The sequence below is a fragment of the Balaenoptera physalus genome, assembly GCF_965194825.1.
Source record: "Balaenoptera physalus genome assembly, chromosome: 3".
Lineage (NCBI taxonomy): Eukaryota > Metazoa > Chordata > Mammalia > Artiodactyla > Balaenopteridae > Balaenoptera > Balaenoptera physalus.
Window position 1 is genome coordinate 99,009,518 of NC_138890.1, and position 20,081 is coordinate 99,029,598.

At 36.6% G+C, this 20,081-nt stretch overlaps 1 long non-coding RNA gene and 1 pseudogene across 3 annotated transcripts in view; both read right to left on the reverse strand.

Moving 5' to 3' along the window:
• The window catches only part of LOC309659026, a 139,527-nt gene that overhangs the window by 75,778 nt on the left and 43,668 nt on the right, over positions 1-20,081 (reverse strand). The window lies entirely within an intron of this gene.
• Positions 1,973-15,819, reverse strand: LOC309658991 (oligosaccharyltransferase complex subunit OSTC pseudogene; annotated as a pseudogene). The gene has a single exon. The product of its transcript is annotated as an oligosaccharyltransferase complex subunit OSTC pseudogene (transcript).

The window sequence follows — 20,081 nt, forward strand, 5'->3', positions numbered from 1 at the left end:
GACCTAGAGATTGTCAAACTGAAGTTAAGTCAGACAGAGAAAGACAAATATCATATATCGCTATGTGGAATCTAAAAAAAAATGGTACAAATGAACTTATTTACAAAACAGAAATAGAGTCACAGATATAGAAAACAAACTTATGGTTACCAAGGGGGGAATGGGGAGGGGAGGGATAAATTGGGAGATTGGGATTGAGATATACACACTACTATATATAAAATCTGATAACTAATAAGGACCTACTGTATAGCACAGGGAACTCTACTCAGTACTATGTAATGACCTATATGGGAAAAGAATCTAAAAAAGAGTGGAGATATATATATAAAACTGATTCACTTTTCTGTACACCTGAAGCTAACACAACATTGTGACTCAACTATACTCCAATAAATTATTAAAAAAAGAAATAATGCTCACTTTAAAACATATCTCCTATATTTTAGTTAAGCCACAAAATGAGCCCCAAGTATATCTAGATACTTTGAATACAACAATTTTCAAAATGTGCTTCCTAATACACTGGTTCTGTGGGATGTAAAAGGTGTTAAGCACAAAAAAGAATTCTAAGGTCAAATAACTTGGAAAAACTATACTATTTAATTGTAGAATAATTAAAATGATTTTTAAAAATTATCCCAGGAGTCTAGATTTACCAAGAAACTTTCTGGGTTATTCAAAGGATCCACATCAATCACCACTCCACTATCAAGAGCAGGTGGAAGATGAAGGCAAAGTAGTAGAATAAATGTACTTAATGATAGAATGAAAGTGTCCTTCCAGCTTTAGAAAATCTGGCTAATCAACTCTATTCCATACTCCTCAGCTCATACTCATGCAGTCACCTCTATAGTCCCTGTTCACGAGCACAAGGCCAGCTCAGCAAGAAGACTCTCAGATAACATAGCTGCTTCTTGGTGTCTCTGCCACCTGCCACTGACCTCATCCATGGGAGCTTGCCCAGGCTTTTATTTGAAGGAATGACACCCAAACTACTCACCAATCAAACTGAAAAAAGCAAGCCATTGACTTCACTCATTTAACCCAGCCCCTTGAATGTAATTCATCCTCCCAACATACTCCACCCGCCCTCGTCCAATTCTCTCCAACAATAGAGGGAAAGACATTTGCCAAGAATATAAGTTTAGTGGAGCACAAACCTCAATCATGGACATTGCAGAAACTTCAGACTTACTCCTAAGGAACAAGATTTCCTGGGGAACAGAAAAATGGCTTCAAAGCTTGTCAACAAGAGCCAAAGCTTGGTCTCTCATAAATGCTAGAGTAAATATTTTAACAGATCTCTTCACTGTAGAGCTAATGAGTACCATGTATCTTTTAGAGAAAAGGAAAACAGTATGGTGGTTTTCACATATTTATGACCCAGGAACTTTCTTCTCTGGAACATCTACAGAACAACACTTGGAAAACAATTTGCTAGTTATATATGAAATTTCCTAATGTCAGTCAATTCCTTTGAGGATTATCGTGTGAAAAGTGAAAAATAAAGAGCCCATGTAAAAAATTCTACATGGGCAATTTGAGAATTCATTATGGTCAAATAACAAGGTAAAGAAGCTTATTTCTAGATATCAGGCAGGAGATCTGGGCCCTTACTGATGAACTGCTATTGCCAGGCTAACTGAAGTAAGAATAGCCTAAGAATGCTCAACTGTCAGGCAAACGATTAAGGCAGAAATTGAGGTCATGAGGCCAAGACAGGATCAGAATCAAGGAGGTCAACATTTGGCATGAAACTGACACAGTTAATAGAAAGCCAGGTCACCCAAAGTCACCCCTACCTGCCAACTCAAATACGAAGCACAGAAGCTAAAGCAACATGATTCAAAATCAGTACCTCAGCATCACCCTAAGTACTAAAAGTTAAAAATGTAGGAAAAACTATTTCAGGCAAAATAAATAATGTGCTGAGAAATAACTGTCATTATTATTATTTTTTTTAAAGAAGATCTTTTTCTTTTTTTTTTTTTATTTATGGCTGTGTTGGGTCTTCGTTTCTGTGCGAGGGCTTTCTCTAGTTGCAGCAAGCGGAGGCCACTCTTCATCGTGGTGCGCGGGCCTCTCACTATCGCGGCCTCTCTTGTTGCGGAGCACAGGCTCCAGATGTGCAGGCTCAGTAATTGTGGCTCACGGGTCCAGCTGCTCCGCGGCATGTGGGATCTTCCCAGACCAGGGCTTGAACCCGTGTCCCCTGCACTGGCAGGCAGATTCTCAACCACTGCGCCACCAGGGAAGCCCAATGTCATTATTTTTTAAAACCATAGAAAATAGCCATAAAGCGAACAGTCGTTCATCTACTGGGAATTCCATAGGCCTTTGGCCCAGAATAACTTCCTTACTTATAATCACCTTGTTTTTCCTAAAGAACTTTTAAAAATGCTATTTCTGGGAACTTTCCAAAAAAGCAGCATAAGAAATTTTTTTTCCACAGAAAAGTTACCAACCAAACTTCCCCGTTTCACAATAATTTTAAAAGTTATCCACCAAATTTTTATATTCCAGGAAGAAAAACATAATCATAAACATTTTTTTTAAGTTAGAAAAGCCTATAAACACCCACAACTACACACACTAACACACAAAACCCAAATTACTGTAACACAGTATAGTCTTATGAAAAGAAACTTCACAGCACAGGGCAGCCATGGTTCTTAGATGAGCTTATCTGTCTTTTGGTCATCAAGATGATGTAATTATATCACTTATATTACTTATGCTTTCACAAAAGACACTTGAGATATGATCACAATAATTAATATAGTTTGTCATTAAAACTCATTCATTCAACAGATATTTATTGAATGTTTTCTCTAAACAAGGAGGTAACGATGGTGAATACTAATCTATCTATGTGTCTATCTCATAATTTCATGCATTTAATTCCTCTCCCCACAAATATAAAATTACTGGTGACCCCAAAAATAGTATTTTATAGTTATGCATCTTTAATTCTTTATGGAGATACATAAAGGGAAGATAACTTTTCTAAATCTTAAAGTGAGACAATCCTTTTAAATCGTGTATTCTGGGAGGTTTACTATATTTTTATACAGTTTTGGAGGACATGCTTTCTTAAAATGTTGAATTAGTTTACCTTTTTTCTGAGGTTTATGGGTAGTACATAATTTGGTCAGGTATTTTGAGACTAAAGAAATAATTTCAAAGAGAAAAAAAGCAGTTTAATGCATGCTTTCCTAGTAAAAAGCTCTAATTTTAAAAGGCATTTGTTTTTTTTAAAAATCAAAGTAAATCTGCAGAGGTTTTGTTTAAAAATATGCCTAAATTTACTTAATGTTAAAGTTTGATAGCATTTCCACTTGATAAAGCATTTTAGCAGAAACACCATAAAAGCAGCCATGAAAACTGAAATGATACATTGAGACCTGGAATATTTTAAAAGACAATTGCCTAAATAAAAGATTTTTCAGTAGCTAGACAAACAGCTTTATTTGTAAAAAGGAAACTGTTTCCCAAAGAAATAACAGGAATGAACCCTGAATTCTTACAACTCAAAATCATTTTTCTAAAAGTGTTGTGGTCTTGACCCTTAATATGATGATTAGACTAGATTTTTTGTAAAGTATTATAACTGTTGATTTAATAGACTCAAATTTCTCACAACTGGCTTATCTTTTTAATGTAATGTCTTATATTACATAAGTAATCTTAGTACACAAAGAGGGAGCATTGCCACTATTTGTAGGAGCAGTTAAAAGATAATATTATGTAATTTAAGCAACATTTTCAGGCAAATCTATTAACAACCAACACAGTTATTTCTTACTATGTAATCAACATTTGCATTAGAGATAAAAATATTATCCCTTCTCCTGAGATTCTTTAGTACCGAGGATTCAGTACAGTTTTGTTTTCTGTTTTTTTTAATGTGTTGGCTTGAAGGAAGTTTTATTTTTTATCTTTTGGATGAGTAAAATTATCTTAATTCCAAAAATTACTCATTGTAAAGAACTGTGTGCATTAAGAGTGATTTCCTTAAAAATAAAGTTATTTGGACATGAAATTTTTGTGGAGAAACTGGATTAAGTCTACAGCTCATTCAGTCTAGTAATTTACAAACAACATAACATGCTATGGGGAAAAGACATAATTTTTCTCAATATTACTATTCACAACACACACATGAGGAAACTGAAATTGAGAGATGTTAAGTAACTAGCCCAAGATCATATAGTTTGTGAACAGCAGAACTGGGCCTCAACCACCTGGGCCTTTCCAACAGACTGGGACCACCAAAATTTCCTGCTTCACTTCACAATGAACATCCAATTTCAAAGTACTCTAAAAATAAACAAAAACACAGAACACATTTCTATAAACCAGTTATGCTCAGCTTTGCAAAATCATTATTAGAAGTATTTATGTCTTCTCAGGCTAGAAAAATATTTCATAATTCATTAAATTTTTGTTTTAGTAAACTACTTTAAGCATAAGTTTTCTTTCAGGAAAAATATACACACCCTAATTCATATACATAGAAAAGGCAAGTTAAGAGAACTAAACACGTATTCCAAAAAAATCCACACAGGATAGAATCTCTAGTCCCAATTTTAAGCCTCCCATCAGACAAAAAGCTCTTACCCAACCACTGATTCTCATGCCTACTGAATGATGTCCTCCCCAGGTCAAACCTCTTGGCCCTACAGTGTGGGTCACAGAGGCAAGTTCAAGGGCACCAAAGTGGGAGAAAACTCTCTTCAGTAATATTCTTTTTAAAAAATACTGATTTTTTAAAATTTAAAAGAAACAGAAAAGCCTTCTATATATAAAGAATAACTTCCCTTTCCCTTTTATTCAGAGGTTTGTCATGCTTACTCCAAGAATAAATTAAGCATTCCCATTATCAAATATTTAGGGCTTCATTTAAAATTCTTTTTTGTGTTTGTAGTAATTCATATTCAGGCAGATTCCAGGCCCTCAAAGCAGCATGAATTCATTTTTTTTAAGGGGTTTGTAAAAAATAATCACTTTACTCAATATTATAGTTGTAGAAATGAAGTATATTTTCTTTAAGAAATAAAAAAAAGAAGAAAATGCCACTTAACATCGTTGGTATGTCAGTATAGGCCAGCAGGAAAAAATACTGATAAGCTTGTCTCTTTGATACCAAGAAGACATTCTAGTCCAAGCTATAATACGCTTCCTATGTTTTCACTAGATGTTTCTTTTCTGCTGCTTTTCATCCTTTTCCATATTTCATATCAGAGGAGTGGTACAGCCTTGAAAACTTCATTAACAGGAGCAAATTCAGTGTCCACCGATTTCTTCTCAAAAGGCACTCTAACCCATCAGATAGCCCGGCAGTTTCATTCTCATGAATACTCTAGCCATGAAAAAATTCAATAGGACACAGATGAATCCAATGAATAGAAGGAGAAATCTATTGAGTTTGGGAATGTTTGGTGCATTGGATCGGTCCAGGATTATGAAACCTAAACCTCCCATTGTAAACAAGAAGCTGGATGCGAGCCCTTCCATAATATATTGTCCATTTACTCTGCAGGCCAAGAAAGCTACTGGTCTCTGATGCCCATGTTCATTAGTCATGGAGCTGACACTTGGAGGTTCGACAATAACATCATAAATGATTCCTCCAGTGATGAGGAAGTAAGACAACACCACCAGAGCGTACACCGTCATGGCCGACGGCATGTGCACCCAGGGCGGCTTCTTCAGCTTCAGGATGGGACATTCGAGCACTAAGAACAGGACTCGGTACACACTCTCCATGTTGGTGGCGGCAGGGTCAGCTGTCGGCCGCCAGCCCCATGCGCCACCCTGGAACAGGCATGAATTCATTTTTAAACCAATTTCCTTGTTTTGCAGAAAGGCAGAGAAAGTCCAGACTCTTTGTGTAATGACATTTTTCTCATTAACAAAGGCTTTTAAATAAATCTACTTCTGTTTTCCTAGTAATCCTAACACTTTTAATATGATGCTTACTTCAATTTCTAAAGAATCTGATACAAAAGGTAGTGTGGGTTCATCAACCTACTCTGGCCGCCTCTTCACCTGTTTAGATTCTTCTGTCCCTTACAGATTAAACTCCCTTATCACCACCACCTCCCAAAGGCCTCTGCTAACTCCGCTAGGTTGGAATAGGTGTCCTTCCAACCTGCCATTATAGCATCCTAGGGAAAAGCTCTGTGGTAGCATACTGCACTATGATAATAATATCTTTACATGCTTGTCCCCACTTATAGAAAGTAAACCCATGTAAGGCAGGAATCTTATTCGCCTTTTAATTGCATTTAATAAATACTTTTGGAGGAAAGGAAGATAAAAAAAATCAAATACATTTCCTTTCCTTCACTTCCTCTTTCCTCTTCTTCCTTTCTTTTCTGAACAATTCAGACCATTATTATGTGGGGCAGAACAAGACTGGCATCAAGGTGTAAAACCCAAGCAGGGTGAGGAAGATATCCAGGTAGGAGGGCTCCAAGCCTGAGAGTCAGTGAGGTGAGGAAAGCATTCATGTGAGGGGTTGACTTGGGGCAGGAAGTCGGAAGCCAAGTGGAGTGACACAGGGGTCCCTGCAGGAAGTACACAGTATCAGAGCCACAGCAGAGAAAAGAAGGAGTCCATAGACTGTGGTAGCTCAGTGTGAAGTCAGAGCCCAAAGAGAGTGGAGAGAGCATCCACTGAACTCAGGGCATCAGAGCTCTAGCTGGGAGAGGGGGTGGCCACATGGAGTGGAGTGGCACCCTGGATGGGGTTTCAGAGCCCAGCAGACTGAGGAGGGCATCCCTGCAGAGGGTCTGAGCCTGAGTGGAGTGATGAGGGCATCTATGCAAGAGTGGAGACCCAATGTGGGGATCAGAGTACCTAAGCCAGTGAGGAGGACAAAGGCGGTGACAGTCAGAAGCAGGAGTCTGAGCCTACACAGAGGAAGGGCTTATAGGCCGGGGGCGTGATGTGAGGTGTGTCTGAGCACTGTGAGAAAGGCACTTGCACGGGTGTTAAGGAGACTCTGGCCAGGCCCCTTCAGTGTTGGACACTAAGACCTGGCCTGGGGTGTTGGAACACGGGTTGTGGTGTGAGGCATCCACACAGGAAACAATGACACTGGTTACATACTGGGGGGTTGAACAAGCAAGTAATCCTGAACAAGGACATAGTAATGATAATGGGAGTCAAGTTTCCTACTATGGAGGAAGAGAAACAAGTACAGAAGGGGCCAAAACGAAAATGAATCCTGAGGAATTTTGTTTTGGAATCTAAATTCATCTGCAAGAGCAAATGGGCAAGTATAGTTAAAATTGTTCTAAATTTAAAAATAACATGAAGAATTGATTAATAGCAGCGGTCCCCAACCTTTTTGGCACCAGGGACTCGTTTCGTGGAAGACAATTTTCCACAGACCGGGGTGGCGGGGGGGTGGTTCAGGCAGTAATGCGAGTGATGGGAAGAGGCAGGTGAAGCTTCGCTCACTTGCCTGCCACTCACCTCCTGCTGTGCAGCCCGGTTCCGAACAGGCTGCGGACCGGTACCGGTCCACGGCCCAGGGGTTGGGGACCCCTGATTAATAGCATATTTTAAATATATTGATTATAGTATATTTTAAATAATATTAAAATGTAGATATTATATAGTGTATTAGTCTTAGTATATTTAAAATTTTGATATAAAGCTTCAAAAGTATCAGTGGAGAGAGAGGATAATTCACTAAAGGTGGTAGATCCAAACCCTGGGAGACCTAGGGTGGCTCCACCTTCTTCCCGCTGCCCCTCCTCTCTGGCCACACTCCCTGCCCCCATGGTACAGGATAGGTATATAAAGTGGGTCCCCTCACCACCTCTTGCTGCAGCATTCTCCTCATCCAGGAGAACACCTTCTGATAAGGTACTTAAACCCATTCATCTGGCTTCATGTCCAGTTGTCCCACAGGATGCTCACACATGGCTGCCATTCCTATAAAGCACAGGAGTACAGGCTGACTCCTGCAGCCTCCTGTCTCTGCTCATTGTCTCTCCCCAGTTCTCCTGTTCAAACAGGACAGGGAGAAAATCAGCCAGTCAGCTGCAAGCCAACTGTTCTTGCAGAATCCCCATTCTCTACAAGCAATTCACTTGGGAGCCAAATATAACCTTCCTCTCTCTCGCCCTGCCTTCCTCTCTCCGTAGAGTTCTCTTATATAAACCAGAGGAGCCTATAGTTAGAAGAAGGGGCTAATATATGGTTGGGAGGTGCAGATCTGGTTTGAGTCCTGGAGGGATTGTCTCACTCCAGCTCTCTTTAGAATATGAGATACTGGCTGTCCAATGTTTCCTTGGTTTTGTCCCCTAGTCAAGAGCAACAGAAAAAACCCCACTCAAAATCCTAATACATACACTAATGCAAAGGAAAATGTCACATGAAACTGGTGACCATGGTTAAAATCTAGTAGGGGACTGACTGTCACAGGAAACCATAAAAAAAGGGAACTTACAAGGGTACGTCTGAATCTTTTCCAAGACTATATTCACATATTATTTGTGTAATTTAAAATAAATCAAAAGCAATGAAAAATTTAGAAACTAATTATTAACAGCCAAAAAAAAAAATAATAGTGAATATAAATCACAATGGGCTTTGTCACCATAAAATCAATGAAGAAAATTAAAAGATGAATAATTTGCTCATATAAAGTAAATAAATTTATATATGCTTATCTCATATAAATAGATTTATTAAAACCCTAATGGTTAAATGAGCTAGAAACATGAGTTAACTATTCATAAAAGACAAAAAATAATTGTCTATCTAAGTTTGAAAATAAACCAATATCTATTGCTTGCCTCAGGGTATTGGATTACTGGCGGGGTTTCTTCCCTTCTTTTTTCTTATAAAATTTGTACAATAAATATTTATCTCTTTATAATCAAGAGAAAAAAACTTTTAAAAAGCCCCTCTCATGCTATCCGCCCCCCCAGAAAGTATATATGTATATATATACCAAATATAAATTTTTGGTAAGAGAGTCCCAATACTAGTGAAGTAAACAGAGAGCAGTATAGAAACTAAGAGCCCAATATGTAAACCTAATGATTTATCCTTTTCCCAGAGAAGCAAATATTTTAAAACAGTTTTAATCCATCTGATGGATTATAATTGATTTTATACTTTTAAAAAAGTCACTAAATCTTTATTACAGCAGTCTTACAAGAAACACCAACACATACAAAGGAATTTAAAAGTTGTTGAGTTAAACAGTAAGTATGGTTTTTTTATAATTTTACAACTTTCTATAAACTATTTCCTATAGCTTCTTAGTGAGAAAGAAAACTGTTTTCCTCTGGCCTTCAACAACTCTGACACTTAATATACCTTGTTTTTCACTTTGAAACTTTATGTGCTTTTTCTGCCCTCACTTAATTTCTATATGAGGGGATCAGCTACTAAAACCAAAAATATCAGAAATTCCAAAATTAAAATGTTAATTTGTTTATAGAGTTAAGTATAATGAAATCTCAATACATTCATTACAGTCATGAAACATGAATAACTTTACAGAGTATATTTCCCCAAGAATAAGTGAACTATAATTTTTTTTAACTTCTATAATATACTTTCTTTTAAAAAGAAAAATGCACTAAGCTTGTAGAGCTAGTCTTGTGTCTAAAATTAACCCATGAATCAACTAGCCAAATACAAGAAAGAGTATGGCCTATATCCATGTAGAGAATTTTCTTCAAAAAGCTAACCCATAAAGAGATCAAACACCAAGACACTTGCATCAGCCGGGCCAGCTCCCTGCTCTAACCAAGGAAAGCTGAAAACGGAAGCAAGAAGCAGTGACCAAACACAAGACACGGGAGCACTCCTATGAATACTAATGAGGAATCCTGACTTACTCCCAAAAGCATTCTTTGACAATTCAAAGGCATGAAACCCGCCCATCAATTCAATCTTTCTATCCCTGCAGCTGGTAAAACCCTATCAACCGAAAAAGGAACCATAAATTGTTTATTTCTTGAAGCAAAGATAGAATCAAAGGAAGCAATGTAGTTTTATGATACCATTTTAATAGTGTGAACCAATCTTGAGTTATCCTTTTTAATTAAATCAAAAAGAACCAAGATGGTTTTAACCTAACGTGAAGTTAAATACTAGGTAACAGATATACTGACACATTTATTTTTTAAAGAGTGGGAAATTTTACTATTTTTTCCACATTTGAAAGTATTGCTTTCATTATTCAAGTGTGGACTCAACTTCATCAAAACTGAAGAGGTTAAACAGGGTAGTATTAAGCAAACTCTTCTTAGTGAACTGAGGAATACCTCATCCAATTCTACTTAGAGCGTGTTAAAGAGGAGTCAGAATTTTAGCAAGCTAAAAATTTGTCACGTAGAAAATAGCAAGCAGTTCTCCCCAGAGACCTGTGGGCACTGGACACTTACTTAATGCGAGTGCGCATCGTGCCCCTGATCGCAGTGGGAAGGCTCACAGACATGACACGTTCAGTGCCAAAGCAAGGGCTCTAATTAGCGAAGGGTTCCGTCTGACAGTCAAGGGCTTAACCTTCATTGGGAAATAATGAGCCAGACAAAGTTTGAAGCCTCCATGTAAGATTTAGAGAAGAATGGGGGTGCTGAGAACTGCCTTAAATGTGCTAAACTGACAGACACAGGTGACCAAACAATGAACAGCACACTTGACAAAGAAGGAGAAAATATTTGGTATATACTGGCGACCTCCAGAGCAGCATTCCTCTTTTGTCCCTGAATTAAGATGAAACAATTTAATAGGCCATATTATTTGGTTGAGTTACTTTAAAGAAAATAGAACACTTGGTGGAGGAGATATATTTTCTGAAAACGTTTCTCAGATACCAACTTTTATGTAAGGGAACATCTGGGAACTTCTCTGAAGATCAGAGACAAATCTCAGTTTAAAGGCTAAAAGTTCATTAGCAAACACAAACACTCAGTGGTTAGAATTACCTAGAATGACGTTCAAGCCAAGGACCCAAACTCTAAGTAAATGAGAACATATCCTTCTTATCTTCTAATCTAAAAAATTACTACTGCTCCCAAAAGTTTCTTGCATACATGATTTTTAAAATTCTTTTCCATTATAGTTTATTACAGGATACTGAGTATAGTTCCCTGTGCCATACAGTAGGACCTTGTTGTCTATTTTATTTATTTTTTTTAATTTTTAAATAAATTTATTTATTTTTGCCTGCATTGGGTCTTCGTTGCTGTGCATAGGCTTTCTCTAGTTGTGGCGAATGGGGGCTTACTCTTCGTTGCGGTGCATGGGCTTCTCATTGCGGTGGCTTCTCTTGTTGTGGAGCATGGGCTCTAGGCATGTGGGCTTCAGTAGTTGTGGCACATGGGCTCAGTAGTTGTGGCTCACGGGCTCTAGAGCGCAGGTCCAGTAGTTTTGGCGCATGGGCTTAGCTGCTCCGCGGCATGTGGGATCTTCCCAGACCAGGGCTCGAACCCGTGTCCCCTGCATTGGCAGGTGGTTTCTTAACCACTGTGCCAGTAGGAAAGTCCTGTCTGTCTATTTTATATATAGTAGTTTGTATCTGCTCATCCCAAACTCCTAATTTATCCGTCCCCAACTCCCTTTCCCCTTTGATAACCATAAATTTGTTTTCTATGTCTGTGAGTCTGTTTCCGTTTCATAAATAAGTTCATTTGTGTCATATTTTAGATTTCACATATAAGTGGTATCATATGGTATTTGTCTTCCTCTTTCTGACTTACTTACTTAGGCATACGTGATTTTTTACTCTTAACTGCACAAACTCGTAAAAGAGTAAAAAAAAAAATTTACTCTTTTTATTTAATGTAACTGAATCTGGGGGAAAAGTACTCATGTTTGACTGTTCACCAAAACAATACGCATTCTTTGATAAACTAAGTAAATAACTATTAAATTAATCACTGGTTTTTCCTACTTTACCCACTCAATTTGTTATACCTAAATTAGCTAAGCCTTTTAGGATATTTATAAACTGATATATATATTTATAAATTCATATATATGTGTATATATATTCACAAACACACACACATATATATATATACAAGCTACATTATCTGGAAGAAAGCTACTAAATTTGAAAATCAACTGCTTGTAGAGAGTAAATATAAACATTGTAGAGCAACACAAGGTTTCAATTACATATTGAAGGTATAAATGTGTCTATATATATACATATATACTAATGTTTTACAAATTCTAGTAATGCTGAGTTGTCTTCCAGTATTTGTTTAGAAGGTATAAAAACTCATGGCTCAATAGTAAAATGCTAATTGAGTTTGCTAAAAGATACCTCTTAAGAATTATAAGCCCCAAGTAAATAAAGTAATAAACCACTAATAATAATCTTAAAGTCCAGTAACTGGGGTTAAAATTTTTAAATGAAGAGCATTGCAAAGCAAATATCTGGCACAGGTACTAAAAAGGCAAAAAAGGCAAAAAAATCTGAATTCTGAAATACATCTGTCCCCAGTGATTTCAACTTTATGGAGCTAAGAGATTACAAATTGTACATTTGTTTTCCCAGTCAAGACACTGAGAATCAGGGTTTTTGTTTTCTCTAATAGAAATATTTCAAAATAGAATGCATACATAGACTCTGAAGAGGAAAAGAGAAATGCAAGACTTGAGTAGCGCTATCCTTGTTTCCTCTTCCTTCCCTTTTTGGACAGGCAAAAATTTTCTCTTGGGGCAGAACAGTAAAGGTCCTGCTGTACCATGACTCCAGGAAAAACAAAGGCACTTTATCTGCCCAATCTCTTGTCAGGTGAAGGGAGAATTATACTTGGTGAATTTTCAAAAGCACCCTGAGCCTTCTATCAGGCCTCATTGTTCAAAGATCTCATGGAACAGAGGTTCAGGTTAACCAGAAGACTGGGCAAATGACTTGGTGATTTTAAAAGGCACACTAATAGATGCAAGCTACATTATTTGGAAGAAAGTTACTAAATTTGAAAATCAATTACTTGTAGGGGGTAAATATAAACATTAAAGAGCATCACAAAGTTTCATTAGCTCATAGTTATAAAATCGGCTGTTGTAAATTTATACCATATATTTTGTTTGCCAACAGGTTTACCTGGAAAATATAAAGTATGCCTATTCGCGATCAAAGAAGGTGATAGCACTTATCACCTTCTAGCAGGGTGCATTGTTTTCTTATTTATTAACTACATATAATATCTTAAAATTAATAAATTATATATTAATTAATGTAACTATAGTATATTAATATACTATCATATTATTGATCATTATTTGTCTTCTCTGCTAGAATATAAGCTCTACTCTGGCAGAGATATTCATAGTTGTTCACCAAGCATGTAGAACAGTGCCTGGCACACTCCACAAAACTTGTGGAATGAATGAATAAAATATAAAAGTGAAAATTAAAAGAAGGAAATAACTCTACTGAAGATACTTTACAGTACAACAGAATCAGATAATAATTTTTAAAAATCATCTCCAGGAAGAGTTAATTTGTTCTCATTAAAGAAAAAGTGCCATACCACCAGGACCTCTAGCATCACTCTCAGCTGGAGAAAGCCTTCTCCATCATGGACACGTCTTAGCACAGGGGTCTCCCCTCCCTAAAGACCTTTGGCTCTAGTTCACCACTCTCAGAATAGTAACCCCATACCTGGCTCTGGTACTTTCCATCTGAATTGATTCTACCATAAAATTTATACTGCCACTTATTCAAGGGAATAAACATGGATTAAATGTTTAGCCCCAAGGTCCTGGAAACAGATTTGAATAAGAGTTGGAGCCAAAAAATTAGACATGGATTGAGACTATAAAGATTTCTATGTTCTTTCTGCTTATCCGAGCATTGAATTTTGAGGTAACCACTGAAAAGCACAACTGCAGCTTTTGGTTCAATCAGAATTTGATCATTAAATATCATTTAAGTATGAGCTATAGCTTTCCTGAAATATAAGGATAGCTCAAAATGTTTGGTAAGCTATAGATAACAATTGAGTATATTAGACAACTCAGAAAAGATTGTGATGAATTTTGTGAAGGATAAAATTGAACCCCTTCTCCCTAATTACAATACCTCTCCATCTCAACATATACTGACTGCAACCCACACCCACACCCACAGTGTCACTACAAAAGAAAGTATTGCCTTGAAGATATCAATGACTTCCTTCTTGACAAATCCTCTTCTCAATGATTCTTTGGCCAGCAATTCATAATTTCTATTGTCTTAGTTTAGGTGGCATTCCACAATCCCAGATATTTTCCTGCTTTTACAAAGATCTGAGACATTTAACAGCACTCTTCACTAAAGTCATCCCATGGAGCTAAGTTTTCTCTTTTGCTTTTTCTTTTATTTCCATTGACAACTCACACATTTTTATAATATTACCTACTAGAGAGTGTGCTTTCTTAGAACAGTTATCATTCTGATGCTCAGTGAGTGTTCAAATATAGCTTCCTATTCAAAACAAGGTTTTTCCTTTTTTTCAAAAGTTCAAATAAAAACAAAAGTTTAAAAAAATGTATCTATCCTGCATTCTAAATAACTCATCTTAATGATTCTTCTTTTTATTGGCCAGGCTATTCCCTTCAATTCTCACAGCCACCATATTAGGCTAGGTCCATAGCAAACTTGAAGTAAACATGTCTATTATAGGCTGAATCATATCCCCCGCACCCTTGCAAAATTCACATACTGAAGTCTTTACCCCTAGTACCTCACAATGTGTCTGCATTACAAATAGGGCCTTTAAAAAGATGATCAAGGTAAAATGAGGTCATATGGATGGACCCTAATACAATATGACTGGTGTCCTTATATGAAGAGATGAAGACAGACACACACAGAGGAAAGACCATGTGATAACACTGGAAGAAGATGACAAAAGAGAGGCCCTCAGAAGAAACCAACCCTGCCCACACCTTGATCTCATACTTCTAGCCTCCAGAACCGTGAGGAAATAAATTTCTATTGTTTAAGACACCGAGTCTGTGGTACTTTGTTACAGCAGTTCTAGCAAACTAATACAATATCCATCTCATTATTTGATTCATTAACTTGGCCAATGACCCCCTTGTTCTCTGACCACAGTAAATACCTAGCATGTGTTTCTCTTGGCTATGGGTTTTTGCCTCTTTATGCAATTTCCCTGATATAAAAGACACACATTAGGGGTCATTTCTGCTCCTCCTCTGCCCTTCCTTTCCATGTTCTCAATTATATCCATGACCATACTTCCCCTCAGTCATGCCACTCAAGATCAATTCACCCTAGATTTCCTCTTTAAATTAAAGCTTCCTCTATAAATCCATCCTTGCAATTAAAAAAAAAAAAACTACTAGGCTCCTCCTAATTCCTATATCAATAATTGATCTTTTTCACTCAACTTGCATTCTACCTCCTCTTATAAGAATAGTCAAATTCCATTTTGAAATTCATATATTTAAAGTATATATCTCTTATGCTGGAAATTTCCTTTGTAGTCTTTCCTTAAGAAATCTAAAAATACCTGATATACCTCATGTACATTTTACTCATCCCCAAATTACTTTTAAGTGTTTATAAAAATAGAAGTATTTTTTGCTATACTCTATTTGAGTCAATTCTAACCTGCTAAGACACTAATATTTAAGATACCTTCCTAGAAGGGCTAGCTCAGCTAGGAAAACCTTAAGACCAGGGAGGTCTGTTATCACAACTACATTCTGGGAAAATTAATGCCTGCAAGTAAAAGACAAGACCTTAAAGTATAAAAAGCAAGTAAACAAATAAATGAAAAGCCACCAAGTTTTCAATACACACACACACACACACACACACACACACACACACACACACACACACACGTTTAAAATACACACATTTCAAAGTACTTTAAATTATTAAAGAGGAACTATTATGCTTGCAATATCACATTTTGTATAACTGACTCTATTCACTTCTGCTAGTAAGATTGTGATTATGAAGAGGCACTGTACTAATTTTAGCAACACAAACCAACTGTTTTCATCTTTACATAGGGCAAATATTAATTATTTTTTTCATGTGCAACTATCTCCAACATGTTTCAGTCAACAGAATTATAATGGAAATTAATGAGAATTGTATGGTTTACATTTTCACTAACTTGAAACATAACCTTTAAACAAAATGGGTTCTACTTTATTGATATAATTTCTAAAAGGACAAGTTTTAGACAAAGCTAATAATAAGTTAATAGTCTTCAAATATGTGTTATGATAGGAATATTATGGGAGCCATAATACTTATTTTCCTGAATTGTTCAATTGGGTTAAAATATAAAAACAATAAATTTATAACATTTTATTATAATTTTTTCACCAATTTCTACCTCTAGGCCTAAAACTAGACAAAGACAAAAGAAAACATATCCAGATGATGAGAGTTTACTAGTCTAGAACATATTCTATGGAAAGATAGAGAAAGGTATCATGACAATCAAAGAGATAATGACTGGTCTATTAATTTAGATTTTTTTCAGTAGCAAGAAACAAGAAACTCTATGTAAATAGGCTTAAACAAAAAAAATTTTTACTGGCCCATATAACTGAACAGTCAAGAATAGATTTATATTCACATACAGCATGACCTCATCCTCAAATCTCATCAGAATCCTTTTCTTAGGTTTGCTTCCTCTGGTTTAAGTTTTAGGCTGTATATAATAGTCTCCTCAAAACTCCAGGCTCTCCCTTGGAGCTTCAATATCCATAAACCTCAATACTCACATCACCAAGCTCAGAGGAGAAAAGAGAGTATGTGCCCCAACATTCTCACCAAAATCCTCCTCTGTTTTATTCATATGGACCAGTTTAGAACACATGTGCTGTCTTCAGGTGGTATACTCTAAATAGATTAAGCTGAGTCTCACCTCTGAAGTTAGGCATGAAGTCAACCCAATAGGGAATGGTACCAGGAAAAAGGGAGCATGGATTTTGGCCAGCAAACTACCACTATAACAGGGATAGCAGATCTTCAAATGTTGAACACTACTGTTTCAGTATCATATCATATGAGAGCTTCCACTTTTCAAGCCAACTCTGTGAGCACAGTGTTAAAGGAATTTATTTACCTTGATTGTATTAGTTTTCTATTGCTGCATAACAAATTAACACAAACTCAGAGGCTGTTAAACAACACCTATTTATTGCCTTGCCATTCTGTAGGTCAGAAGTCTGCACACAGCTTGACTGAGTCCTCTACTCAAGGTCTAATGAAGTTAAAATCAAGGTGTTGTCTTGGCTTCTTTCTCATCCAGAGCTCAGGGTCCACTTCCAAGCTCATGGGGTTGTGGCAGAATTCAGTTTCTTGTGGTTGTAGGACTGAGGCCCTGGTTTTCTTGCTGGCTGTCCACTGGAGACTACTCTCAGCATCTAAAGGATACTTTCAGGTCCTTGCACCATGGACCCCTCCATCTCAAAACCACCAATGGAGAATCTCTCTCAAATTGAATTCCTCTCACATTTCACATCTGTCTGACTTGTCTCTGATCTCTAACCACATATTTAAAGGACTCATATGATTAGGTCAGGCCCACCCAGATAATCCCTCTCTATTTAAGATTAACTGTTGGGGATCTTAATTACATCTGCAAAATCCCTTCACAGCAGTACCTAGATTTGATTGAATAACTAGGTGAAGGTATATATGTACACAGGGGCCAGAAATCTTAAGGACCATCTTAGAGTTCAGTCTACCACACTAATATATTTTGGTTTCACTTTTAAGGAGGGTAGAGTAAGAGTGTGCTAAAGGGGGTGGAGAAGGCTTTTGTTTTCTTAACAAATCCATTTGTTTTGTGGAAATACCACAAAAAAGAAAGCTATGGCACAAGAGGAATAGCCTAAAATTTTAAATAGCATGAAAAACACAAATAGAAAAGTAGAACAAAGAGGAGAGTCTGAGTTTTTAGTTCTAATTTTGGGTTTTTCTTTTTGTTTCATTTGCTTTTTAGCAAGTCAAGTGACAAATCTGGAACCTTAAATCAAAATGTTTTTTTAAGAGGGAAAGAAAGTTTATCTTTTAAAAAAGAGAACTCAATTATATCTAAATTTAGAGTATAGGTCAAGCTTTTCTAATGCTTTCTTAGAAAATAAAAAAGGAAAGCCAAAGAAATCTTCACTAAAAATCCAAATCAAATATTAGTTTATGGAAGTTCTAATTATCTTGGATATTTTCTGGTTAAAAGCATGTCTTGTTAAATGTCTCAGCTATACAATGTATTTTAAAAGAGAGAAAATGAGCAAAATGAACCATTTTTGTCTCTTAAGAAAAAAAGCTGTTCTTAAATTTTCCTCTGGATTAGTGATGTAAAAGTGAAGCATTGCCCTCTAGAGGAAAAAGAGCTTTCTAGAGCAGATAACTATTTCATAATAATGTAATGTTGCTATATACATACTGTCCTGCTAATTTCAGGTTTATGTTCTTCTGTAGGGTATAGAAAAGAAATAGAAAATAAGTTTGGTATAAGAAGTGCTAAAAATTTTTTTTAATAAATTTAGAATTTTTCAAGAGTTTGGTAAATTCTTTAATTTTTGGTATATTAATTTGTAAATCTTTAACCAATTATTTGCACTGTAATCATGAAATAAAGGTCTGTCTTAGAAAATGGAAAGTTTTTAGTTTTCTTAAAATGTGTAGATTTAAATCTACCAGACTTCTTCCCAGCTACTAAAACAACAGAACCATGTGTATGTAAAATACATATGATCTTACATTAAATTATAAAGAAAAGTGGCTAACAAAACTGACACATATAATTTTGCTACCATATTCAAGCAATACTTAGGGAGTTTAAAAGCAAGTAAGAAATATAAGAGAATTTAAAATTTCAATGGCTATTTTGGCAATCCATGTCAAGAATTTCCCTATTACCAGAAGAGTTTTCAGCCTGCTCACATCATCCCAAGAGTCAAAGTCAGAAGTCGAATCAAGTTGTTTAAACATCCTGGTCTCTGCTTTTAATATAATTAATCAGTTGTTTTCAAATTATTCTCCCCAGAACCACAACCAGGAAGAGTTATGGGCACTGCCTCATCCATGTTTCCACCAGAGCAGACTTTCTCTAATCTTTCTGTTAGGGTTCCATATAAACTTAAACAGTTCCAGCTTTTAAAAAGGAAGAAAGGAAGGAAAAAAGGAAAGAGGAAAGGAAGGGAGGGAAAGAAGGAAGGAAGAAAGAGAAGGAGAGAGGGAGGGAGAGAAGAAGGGAAGGAGAGGAAAAAAAGCAGCTTAAAAACTGTTGGTCTCTTTAAATTCCCTTCTTAGATTATATAACTATTTCCTTTGTTTTTCCCTCTCCAGGGTTGGCAGCAACAAAGATCTGGTTGCTTCAGGCTACTTCCTAAAATGAGAGATAACAGGAAGTACAAACCCAAGCCTAAACCAAATGGATGAAAACAGCATAAAGCATTATATGTTCTTAGCCTAGATTTCGACATTGTAGAAGACTTGTAGAAAATACACAGAAGAATATTTTACAGTGTGAGTCTAAACACACTATATGATGCAGAAGATTTCTTTGTGTAACATGGCATTTGTCTTCCTCAACAAATACCTACCAGCTATCTCACATGACTTTCATAATTAGACATGTCCCTCCCACTTCTGTCTTACTCCAAGGTACCATGGTATATTTACACATTATAAATGTCTTAAATATTTACAGATCTACTAATATGTCACAAGATAGCAGGATGAGAGGTTTTTGTTTTTTTTTTAATTTATTTATTTATTATTTATTTATTTATTTTTGGCTGTGTTGGGTCTTCGTTTCTGTGTGAGGGCTTTCTCTAGTTGCGGCAAGCGGGGGCCACTCTTCATCGCGGTGCGCGGGCCTCTCACTATCGTGGCCTCTCTTGTTGCGGAGCGCAGGCTCCAGACGCGCAGGCTCAGTAGTTGTGGCTCATGGGCCCAGTTGCTCCGTGGCATGTGGGATCTTCCCAGACCAGGGCTCGAACCCGTGTCCCCTGCATTGGCAGGCAGACTCTCAACCACTGCACCACCAGGGAAGCCCAGGATGAGAGGTTTTAATGAACTATTAAGGGAAATTGCCAAG